This window comes from Brassica rapa, unplaced genomic scaffold (genome assembly GCF_000309985.2).
Source record: "Brassica rapa cultivar Chiifu-401-42 unplaced genomic scaffold, CAAS_Brap_v3.01 Scaffold0777, whole genome shotgun sequence".
NCBI lineage: Eukaryota > Viridiplantae > Streptophyta > Magnoliopsida > Brassicales > Brassicaceae > Brassica > Brassica rapa.
The window spans coordinates 14,177-25,665 of NW_022610717.1; the positions used below are offsets into that span (position 1 = coordinate 14,177).

Genomic DNA, 11,489 nt, shown 5'->3' on the forward strand with positions numbered 1-11,489 from the left:
ACAGCCCACGTGGGCCAAAATCACCCAAACTGTCCACGGGAAGGACCAGCGTGCTGATATGTGTACTGATGGACAGCCACGGACGTCCTGTGTGCGGTGACGGACACACAGAGACACACACGGACGTCATGTGTGTGCTGACGGACACACACGGACGTCGTGTGTGTGCTGACGGCAGCCATGGACAGCCACAGATGTCCTGTGTGTGTTGGCGGCACCCACAGACACACACGGACACACACAGACAGCCATAGACGTCCTGTGTGTGCTGACGGACAGCCATGGACATCCTGTATGTGCTGGCGGACACCCACAGACGTCCTGTGTGTTCAGTACAGACAACCCACGTGGGCCAAAATCACCCAAACAGTCAACGGGAAGGGCCAGCGTGGTGAGTCCAAGGACCAACGTGCTGATATGTGTACTGATGGACAGCCACAGAAGTCCTGTGTGTGCTGACGGACACAGATGGACACACATGGACACACACGGACACACACGGACAGCCACGGACGTCATGTGTGTGCTGGCGGACACCCCCAAACGTCCTGTGTGTACTGAACAGACAGCCCACGTGGGCCAAAATCGCCCGAACATTCTACGGTAAGGGCCAGCGTGCTGAGTCCAAGGACCAGCGTGCTGATATGTGTACTGATGGACAGCCACGGACGTCCTGTGTGTGCTGACGGACACACACAGACAGCCACGGACGTCCTGTGTGTGATGACGGACAGCCACGGACATCCTGCGTGTGCTGGCGGACACCCACGGACGTCCTGTGTGTACTGAACAGACAGCCCACATTGGCCAAAATCACCCAAACAGTCCACGGGAAGTGCCAGCGTGCTGAGTCCAAGGACCAGTGTGCTGAGTCCAAGGACCAGTGTGCTGATATGTGTACTGATGCACAGCCACGGCCGTCCTGTGTGCGCTGACGGATACACACGGATGTCCTGTGTGTGGTGACGGACACACACGGAAGTCTTGTGTGCGCTGACGGACACACACGGACGTCATGTGTGTGCTGACAGACACACACAGACGTCCTGTGTGTGCTGACAGACAGCCATGGATAGCCACAGACGTCTTGTGTGTGTTGGCGGACACCCACGGACACACACGGACAGCCATGGACGTCATGTGTGTTCTGACGGACAGCCACGGACGTCCTGTGTGTGCTGGCGAACACCCACGGACGTCCTGTGTGTTCAGAACAGACAGCCCAAATGGGCCAAAATCACCCAAACAGTCCACGGGAAGCGCCAGCATGCTGAGTACAAGGACCAACGTGCTGATATGTGTACTGATGGACAGCCACAGACGTTCTGTGTGTGCTGACGGACACAGATGGACACATACGGACACCCACGGACAGTCTATGGTTGTTCAAAACCAGCCAAGGGATGGACCAGCGTGCTTATATGTGTACTGATGGACAGCCACAGATGTCCTGTGTGTGCTGATGGACACACACGGACGTCCTGTGTGTGCTGACCTACACAAACGGACATCCTGTGTGTACTGAACAGAAAGCCCACGTGGGCCAAAATCACCCAAACAGTCCACGGGAAGGGCCAGCGTGCTGAGTCCAAGGACCAGCGTGCTGATACGTGTACTGATGGACAACCACGGACGTCCTGTGGGTGCTGAGGGACACACAAGGAAAAGCACTGACAGCCACGGACGTCCTGTGTGTGCTGATGGACAGCCATGGACAGCCACGAACGTCCTGCGTGTGTTGGCGGACACCCACGGACGTCCTGTGTGTATTGAACAGACAGCCCACGTGGGCCAAAATCACACAAACAGTCCACGGGAAGTGTAATAACCCTCACGAGCCAGTTAATTTTTGGTCGAGAAAAACTCCGCTCGACCAGTTTGGAGTTGGTCGATCAGATTTAAAAAAAAAAGTCGACCCGGTGAATTAATACCTCGACGGGACTGTCTTGTGGTCAAAAGGCCTCTCATTGATAGTTCTGGTAGAGTGTTAATAATGTTGGTCGAATATTATTTAAGCAAGGCAAGCTTAGTTGAAAGTAAGACGAGCTTCGAAGGATGAGAAATTTTAGTAAAAAATTGTCTGAAATTGTCGTTAAGTTTCTTAACTAAATTTCGACCAGTCTAATACCTTCACCAGCTATTCTGCTTGCTTGCTCATTAATTCAGTCACATGAGCTGCACCTACCTGCTTGCTTGCTTCACTAAAGTCACATGAAAGTCACAAGCTGGTTGCTTGTTTAATAAAAACAAAATAATCTTTCTTCAAAGGAGGGAAAGGACAGCAACTTGCTTTGGTTTAAGTAAACCCTCACCTGAAGCAACTTCTTATGTTATAAAACACCATCTTCTCTCCTCTGGACGTTCATAACCTGCAAGAAAAACCAGAGAAAAATTCAGAGAGAAAGAGAGAAAGAAGAGAGAAAAATTTATCCAGAGAAGAGAATTGAGCATGGACAAACCTTTCTCACCATCCTGTGACTTTATCCAGTGTGTTTCTGGTGTGGTTAAGAGCTGAAGGTTTGGTGTCCAAGAGTTTAGAATCACCCATGTTCTTCAGCCTTTGATTTTGATCGGTAAGATGGTTGTGGATCAGTTTATGTGAGAAGTTTTGTTGGTTTGCCTACACTGGAGATAAATTCTGAATAAATCCAACCATGGATTCTTGTGGTGTTGATCAGGTTAATTCGTGGTCAGCTTGAAGAGAGACAACCAGTCAAGTTTAATTAGTTGACTAAAACTGGTAAGCTTCAGCTTCTTGATTCAGCCATGTTTTGATGAGAACCAATTGCTGTATGTTGGTTAACTTGTCAGGATCAGTTGTCTAAGGTCTTGTTCTCTTCAGTCTTGGTTGGTTTATGATTTAATCAGTCTCATAGAACCAGTAGACGAACTGATAAGAATTATGGGAATTAAATTGAACTGATTTTATCTTGTTTAGAACTGAATTGAGCTGAATATGTTTTGATCTGATCTGAGCCGAGCTGTCTATGGTCTGAAATTGTCTTGAACTGATGTCGTCTGAGTATAACCGAGCTAAGCTGTTGGGAACTGATTAGAACCGGAGTTAGCTGAGCATGAACTAAGCTGATATGAACTGAGTTAAATTGTTAAAGCTTGAACCGAGCTGAACATGGTATCAATCTGTCTTGAACCGAACTGATATGAGAGAATTGAACTGAAATGTTATGAACTGAGTTGAGTTTCTTCTTGAACCAGACTAGTGAACCTTATGTTCCAACTGTTATGTTATGGCCAAGGAGAGTATTCGGATAAGCCGGATCCTTGTGATGGTTCTGAACCGAGAGTGATCCAGAAGTGAAGTATGATTAGCTTGAGCTCGAGTCTAGTCTTCTTTAGCCAATCTCATGGATTTAAAGGTGAATCTAGATAGATGATGAATGAATTATGAATGAGTATGCATGATTGCATATTGAATATGGTTGATTAATTAAGAATTAATCATGAATTATTTAAGGGATAATCATTGATTAATTAATGATTAATCATAGATTAATTAAAGAGTAATTATGGTTGATTGATTAAGTATTATCCCTTGATCTATATTTATATATGAAGTATTTATCTAGTCTAAATACTTAAGAATTAATAAGAATAATTCTTTGAGGTTATCCCGAACCTTAGTACTTGTTCTGCGATATGGATCAAGGTCATGAAGACACGATGATGGGGTCGCACCCTGGAGGCCGTGTAACTGCATGCAGCATTGGATGTTCTATCTTGGAATATCTGATGGAGATGATGGTTATATTTATTCCCCGTTAGGCTCGGTTAGCCTTGGTGGTTTTCCGGGTTTAGCATATATATTATATTAAGAGTGAGTGATTGGCGGGTATCGTGGAGGTGATGTTTAAGATAGATTCACATGGATGGATTGAGAGGCCTTATAATTATATTAATTATGGAATATAATTCCACTGCATTCAAAAGGTGTCGCTTGCTCAGGATACTATTGATATGTGTTTGGGTGTGGGATTAGACTCACTGAGTAAACTAGTTACTCATGACTCATTTGATATGCAGGTAACCAGTAGATGGGAGACCTTTACTCTAGGATGGGAAGGAATGGCATTAGCCAGCGGTAGTTTTATTATCCTTGCAGTCGTTTTGATATACTTTATGTATAAGGTTTGTTGACCAAAAACCTCGAGGTTAATCTATAAGATTTTGTAAGATTCTTTTAAATTAATAAGTATATAGTGTATAAAGAATGTTTTTAAAGTACGGGTTCCAAATGATATTAGTCCTTGTCCGGACGAACCAACTATTGGGTATTACTCTTAAGGTTGTAAAGCCTCGGGTTGTACCTAATAGGATATGTGTACTTAGGCGGTTGGCCTAAGGTACCTGGATTTATTTCGGGAACTTCGGGTTAGTCATTTATGTACACATTGTGGCTTCTTGGTTTGGTTTCAGTTACGAGTGATCGGCTGTGCATGTTCTTGTTTGATTGTTGCACGCCTGGTCGAGTCAGCTTATACTGAGACCAGATCGGGGTGTCACAGGAAGGGCAACCGTACTGAGTCCAAGGACCAGCGTGCTGATATGTGTACTGATGGACAGCCACGGACGTCCTGTGTGCGCTGACGGACACACACGGACGTCCTGTGTGTGCTGACGGACACACACGGAAGTCTTGTGTGCGCTGACGGACACACACGTACGTCATGTGTGTTCTGACGGACACATACGGACGTCCTGTGTGTGCTGATGGACAGCCATGGATAGCCACAGACATCCTGTGTGTGTTGGCGGACACCCACGGACACACAAGGACACACACGGACAGCCATGACATCCTGTGTGTGCTGAAGGACAGCCACGGACGTCTGTGTGTGCTGGTGGACACCCACGGACGTCCTGTGTGTTCAGAACAGACAGCCCACGTGGGCCAAAATCACCCAAACTGTCCACGGGAAGGGCCAGCGTGCTGAGTCCAAGGACCAACGTGCTGATATGTGTACTGATGAACAGCCACAGACGTCCTGTGTGTGTTGACAGACACAGACGGACACACACGGACACCCACGGACAGTCTATGGTTGTCCAAAATCAGCCAAGGGAAGGACCAGCGTGCTGATATGTGTACTGATGGACAGCCACATACGTCCTGTGTGTGCTGATGGACACACATGGATGTCCTGTGTGTGCTGACTTACACACACGGACATCCTGTGCGTACTAAACAGAAAGCCCACATGGGCCAAAATCACCCGAACACTCCACGGGAAGGGCCAGCGTGCTGAGTCCAAGGACCAGCGTGCTGATATGTGTACTCATGGACAGCCACAGACGTCCTGTGTGTGCTGAGGGACACACGGACAGCCAGAGACGTCATGTGTGTGCTGACGGACACACAAGGACGTCCTGGGTGTGCTGTCGGACACCCACAGACGTCCTGTGTGTACTGAACAGACAGCCCACGTGGGCCAAAATCATCCGACCATTCCACGGTAAGGGCCAGCGTGCTGAGTCCGAGGACCAGCGTGCTGAGTCCAAGGACCAGCGGGCTGATATGTGTACTGATGGACAGCCACGGACGTCCTGTGTGTACTGACGGTTACACACGGACACACACAAAGAGCCACAGACGTCCTGTGTGTGCTGACGGACAGCCACAGACAGCCACAGACGTCTTGTGTGTGTGCTGGCGGACACCCACGGACGTCCTGTGTGTACTGAACAGACAGCCCACGTGGGCCAAAATCACCCAAACTGTCCACGGGAAGGACCAGCGTGCTGATATGTGTACTGATGGACAGCCACGGACGTCCTGTGTGCGGTGACGGACACACAGAGACACACACGGACGTCATGTGTGTGCTGACGGACACACACGGACGTCGTGTGTGTGCTGACGGCAGCCATGGACAGCCACAGATGTCCTGTGTGTGTTGGCGGCACCCACAGACACACACGGACACACACAGACAGCCATAGACGTCCTGTGTGTGCTGACGGACAGCCATGGACATCCTGTATGTGCTGGCGGACACCCACAGACGTCCTGTGTGTTCAGTACAGACAACCCACGTGGGCCAAAATCACCCAAACAGTCAACGGGAAGGGCCAGCGTGGTGAGTCCAAGGACCAACGTGCTGATATGTGTACTGATGGACAGCCACAGAAGTCCTGTGTGTGCTGACGGACACAGATGGACACACATGGACACACACGGACACACACGGACAGCCACGGACGTCATGTGTGTGCTGGCGGACACCCACGGACGTCCTGTGTGTACTGAACAGACAGCCCACGTGGGCCAAAATCACCCAACAGTCCACGGGAAGGGTTGGCATGCTGAGTCGAAGGACCAACGTGCTGATATGTGTACTGATGGACAGCCACGGATGTCCTGTGTGTGCTGACGGACAAACACAGACACACACGGACAGCCACGGACATCCTGTGTGTGTTGACAGACACACACGGACGTCCTATGTGTGCTGACGGACACCCACAGACGTCCTGTGTGTACTGAACAGACAGCCCACGTGGGCCAAAATCTCCCGAACTGTCCACGGGAAGGATCAGCGTGCTGATATGTGTACTGATGGACAGCCACGGACGTGTTGTGTGTGCCGACGGACACACACGGACAGCCACAGATGTCCTGTGTGTGCTGACGGACAGCCACAAACAGCTACAGACGTCCTGTGTGTGCTGGTGGACACCCACGGACGTCTGTGTGTACTGAACCGACAGCCCACGTGGGCCAAAATCACCCAAACAGTCCATGGAAGGGCCAGCGTGCTGAGTCCTAGGACCAGCGTGCTGATATGTGTAATGATGGACAGCCACAGACGTTCTGTGTGTGCTGATGGACACACACGGACAGCCACGGACGTCCTGTATGTTCTGACGGACACACACGGACATCCTGTGTGTACTGAACAGACAGCCCACGTGGGCCAAAATCACCCACGGACAACCAAAATCACCCGAGAAGCCAAAAATTAAAAAATTAATATTTTTGAAGAAAGTTTTCTGAAAGGAAACATCAAAAATATGTCAACAAAGAGTTTAGGATGTCAAGTGTTGATCAAAAGTTGCTGTAGATATTCGTTTAGACCACGAAACTCCGAACTTTGTAGCATGCTAAAGACATGGTTAGAAGCAAAAGAAAATCATGAAAATTTACCAGAAAATAGCTTTAACCATTCTTATTAAGCATGCAAAAAATTAGATTCAAATTCGAAGTATTTGGATCGAACGCATAGCTTCCGGATATCACTAAACCCCGACACGAAAAGTGTCAAGGAAAATGCAACTAAACAGCCTGCTTTCGCCAACCCGGAGATGTTGTTTGTTTGGAAGCAGTGCTGCAATGTAAAGTATAAAATGACTCTCGGCAATGGATATCTCGGCTCTCGAATCGATGAAGAACGTAGCAAAATGCCATACTTGGTGTGAATTGCAGAATCCCGTCAACCATCGAGTCTTTGAACGTAAGTTGCGCCCCAAGCCTTCTGGCCGAAGGCACGTCTGCTTGGGTGTCACAAATCGTCGTCCCCCCATCCTCTCGAGGATATGGGATGGAAGCTGATCTCATGTGTGTTACCGCACGTGGTTGGCCAAAATCCGAGCTAAGGACGCCAGGAGCATCTTGACATGCGGTGGTGAATTCAATTCTCGTCATATAGTCAGACGTTACGGTCCAAAACCTCTTGATGACCCAAAGTCCTCAACGCGACCCCAGGTCAGGCGGGATCACCCGCTGAGTTTAAGCATATCAATAAGCGGAGGAAAAGAAACTAACAGGGATTCCCTTAGTAACGGAGAGCGAACCGGGAAGGGCCCAGCTTGAAAATGGACGTCTTTGATGTTTGAATTGTAGTCTGGAGAAGCGTCCTCAGTGATGGACCGGGCCCAAGTTCCCTGGAAAGGGGTGCCAGAGAGGGTGAGAGCCCTGTCGTGCCTGGACCCTGTCGCACCACGAGGCGCTGTCTACGAGTCGGGTTGTTTGGGAATGCAGCCAAATCGGGCGGTAAATTTTGTCCAAGGCTAAATATGGGCGAGAGACAGATTGCGAACAAGTACCGCGAGGTAAAGAAGAAAAGGACTTTGAAAAGAGAGTCAAAGAGTGCTTGAAATTGTTGGGAGGCTGGCGATTCGTCCTGGTCGGATGCGGAACAGAGCAATCCTGTACGCCGATCGATCCGGGCCGTGGACCGACACGGATTAAGGTGGTGACCTAAGACTGGGCTTTTGTTACGCCCGCGGAGACGTTGCTGCCTTTATCGTGGTCTGCAGCACGCGCCTCACGGCGTGCCTTGGCATCTGCGTCCTCAGGGCGTTGGCCTGCGGGCTCCCCATTCAACCCATCTTGAAACACGGACCAAAGAGTCTGACATATGTGCGAGTCAACGGGTGTGTAAACCTTTAAGGCGCAAGGAAGCTGATTGGCTGGATCCCTCACGGGTGCACAGCCGTACGACCTTGATCTTCTGAGAAGGGTTCGAGTGTGAGCATGCCTGTCGCGACCCGAAAGATGGGGAACTATGCCTGAGCGGGGCAAAGCCCGAGGAAACTCTGGTGGAGGGCCTCAGCAATTCTGACGTGCAAATAGTTCGTCTGACTTGGATATAGGGGCGAAAGACTAATCAAGCCATCTAGTAGCTGGTTCCCTCCGAAGTTTCCCTCAGGATAGCTGGAGCTCGGAAACGAGTTCTATCGAGTAAAGCCAATGATTAGAGGCATCGGGGATGCAATGTCCTCGACCTATTCTCAAACTTTAAATAGGTAGGACGGGGTGCCTGCTTTGTTGGGCCATCCCACGGAATCGAGAGCTCCATGTGGGCCATTTTTGGTAAGCAGAACTGGTGATGCGGGATGAACCGGAAGCCGGGTTACGGTGCCCAACTGCGCGCTAACCTAGAAACCACAAAGGGTGTTGGTCGATTAAGACAGCAGGACGGTGGTCATTGAAGTCAAAATCCGCTAAGGAGTGTGTAATAACTCACATGCCGAATCAACTAGCCCCGAAAAATGGATGGCGCTGAAGCGTGCGATCTATACCCGAACGTCGGGGCAAGAGCCAGGCCTCAATGAGTAGGAGGGCGCGGCGGTCGATGCAAAACCTAGGGCGCGAGCCCGGGCGGAGCGGCCGTCGGTGCAGATCTTGGTGGTAGTAGCAAATATTCAAATGAGAACTTTGAAGGCCGAAGAGGGGAAAGGTTCCATGTGAACGGCACTTGCACATGGGTTAGTCGATCCTAAGAGTCGGGGAAACCCGTCTGATAGCGCTTATGCACGAATTTTGAAAGGGGATTCGGTTAAAATTCCAGAACTGGGACGTGGCAGTTGACGGCAATGTTAGGAAGTCCGGAGACGTCGGCGGGAATTCCGGAAAGAGTTATCTTTTCTGTTTAACAGCTTCCCCACCCTGGAAACGGCTCAGCCGGAGGTAGGGTCCAGCGGCTGGAAGAGCACCGCACGTCGCGTGGTGTCCGGTGGCATTCCCGGCGGCCCTTGAAAATCTGGAGGACCGAGTGCCGCTCACGTCCGGTCGTACTCATAACCACATCAGGTCTTGCAACACCCCGATCCGGCCGACTAGGCCGTGATCGAAGTCTTACATCGCTCGGTCTACTTCCTGGCCGAACCTCTTAATTTTTGCCCTTTATTTATAATATCACCTAAACGCGACGGCTAACTTATATCTTAGCTAAAGACTTTCCTAGTCATTAATAGCTTAGATCCTTTCAACAGATATGCAGCGGATTATTCTCTAGTTAACCATTGGTCTAAAACCAATCTAACACTTTTCTGGTCGAATCACCTTAGCCTGGTCAGTTTACTCAACTACCAATTAGCTTAAAGGTCAATCCTAAACCCAAACCAGTCCATACGATTCTGACGTTCCATTCCCCACAGACATAAGTAACCTTTGAGATGTCTTTTAAAGGATAAGGGTTTGCATCTGGCCTTTCTCGGCTCATGCACAATCCAAAATCCTTTTGCCTTATAGGCGATTGTACCAAGTCCATCTTCTGGACTGACAAAGCTCATTAAATCCTAAGTCAATCAACCAATCTTCCTCACATGACTTGGAACTGATGAGTCATCATATGGCCTGATCGGCCCTTGGGACTTAACCCAGACAACATATATGATTTGTTCATACCAACCGATGCATTCATTAATCAAGTTAGGACCGACACCTTGAACCATCATTCACAGGTCAGGTCGTCCATACTCAACCATGATCAGATCTTACACGGCCTTCCTTGAACAATCACACTTAGGCTCAGTATCTATGGTCTACGACACATAGTACTAGCCACACACTTCGTCATGGCTCTTACCAATCTCGAAGCTGTCAACACCAAGGTTGATATCTAGAAGCATCACATCAATACTCTTACTCCAGCAACGTGACTATCCATACTAGTGTTCGGCCATCGAACCATCGTCATGAAACATGATCCGACCACTAGACTTCATAAGCCATCGCCCTACTTGTCAGGTATTGAAATAACCGGCCTTCCATTTCCATCATGTGGGTCTACTCCCTAGATAAGGCATATGGAGCCTATCCTACTCACCAAGCCAAAGTTGATTGTAAGATATCCTACTTAGCCTTTGCGGCTAGAACCATCCAACCATAGCGGATCAACCATAGTCCCGTCTAACCGTCTGGTTAAGATCTAGGTGCGATCGGCCAGTTATAAGTCCGGCCCAAAGCCCAAACCGGATTGCCTGGCAACCGATCAGACCTTGCTACCAACACTCCGGTTAACTAACCTTCCGTCCGTTCGACTATGCAGCCGCGGACTGTCCACTTGGTTCGGCCTAAGCCTTGAGCCAATGGAACCGTTGGAACTCACACCCTTTGGGAACTAGTACCCTTTGGTCACACGTGCCTCTTGGCAACTAATGACCCTTGGTAACTCGCACCCATTCAGATGTTCCAACCGTTTGACCTAACGTCCGTATGGACTGTCTAGTCCGTGCGTGTGTCCGGCCTGTGGCCAAAGGACCACGCCTTAACCTACACAAGTCATGAACCATTGTGACTGTTTAGGGAAGGGTTGCAACCGTTCAGAACGAACAGGACGGCCCTTATCCAATCAGATCACCAGAGGCCAGTCAGATTATGTGCGGCCTAACTCGTCGGTTATGGACCGCGACCGCATTACTCAACCAGAACCACGGATATAACCAATCCAACATATCAAAAGGGCCACGCCAATGTGCATGAGGAATAGAAGAAGAATTAGAAGAAAAGAATAAGAAGAATAGGACATAACCCAAACGCCCATGGCTAGACCGGTTCGGACTGTCGGATTGTCTTAGCCGATGAGTTGGTGTTACCCCACTGACCCTATCTGACTGAACCACGGGGTTGGATCTTTCTCCAGACCTTTCTCTATGCCTTGGGTATCCATAACCACACGGCCTCCTCTCTCCTAAACCGTTCTCCTTGTCGCAGATACTAAACCACAACAACCGAGCCTTTTCCGGCT

General features: G+C 49.4%; 1 non-coding gene across 1 annotated transcript; it reads left to right on the top strand.

Annotated features, from left to right (window-relative positions):
* The first annotated feature begins 7,364 nt into the window (after positions 1–7,364).
* Positions 7,365–7,520, top strand: LOC117131004. The gene has a single exon (XR_004454239.1). It is a non-coding gene; the product is annotated as a 5.8S ribosomal RNA (ribosomal RNA).
* The last annotated feature ends 3,969 nt before the right edge of the window (positions 7,521–11,489 follow it).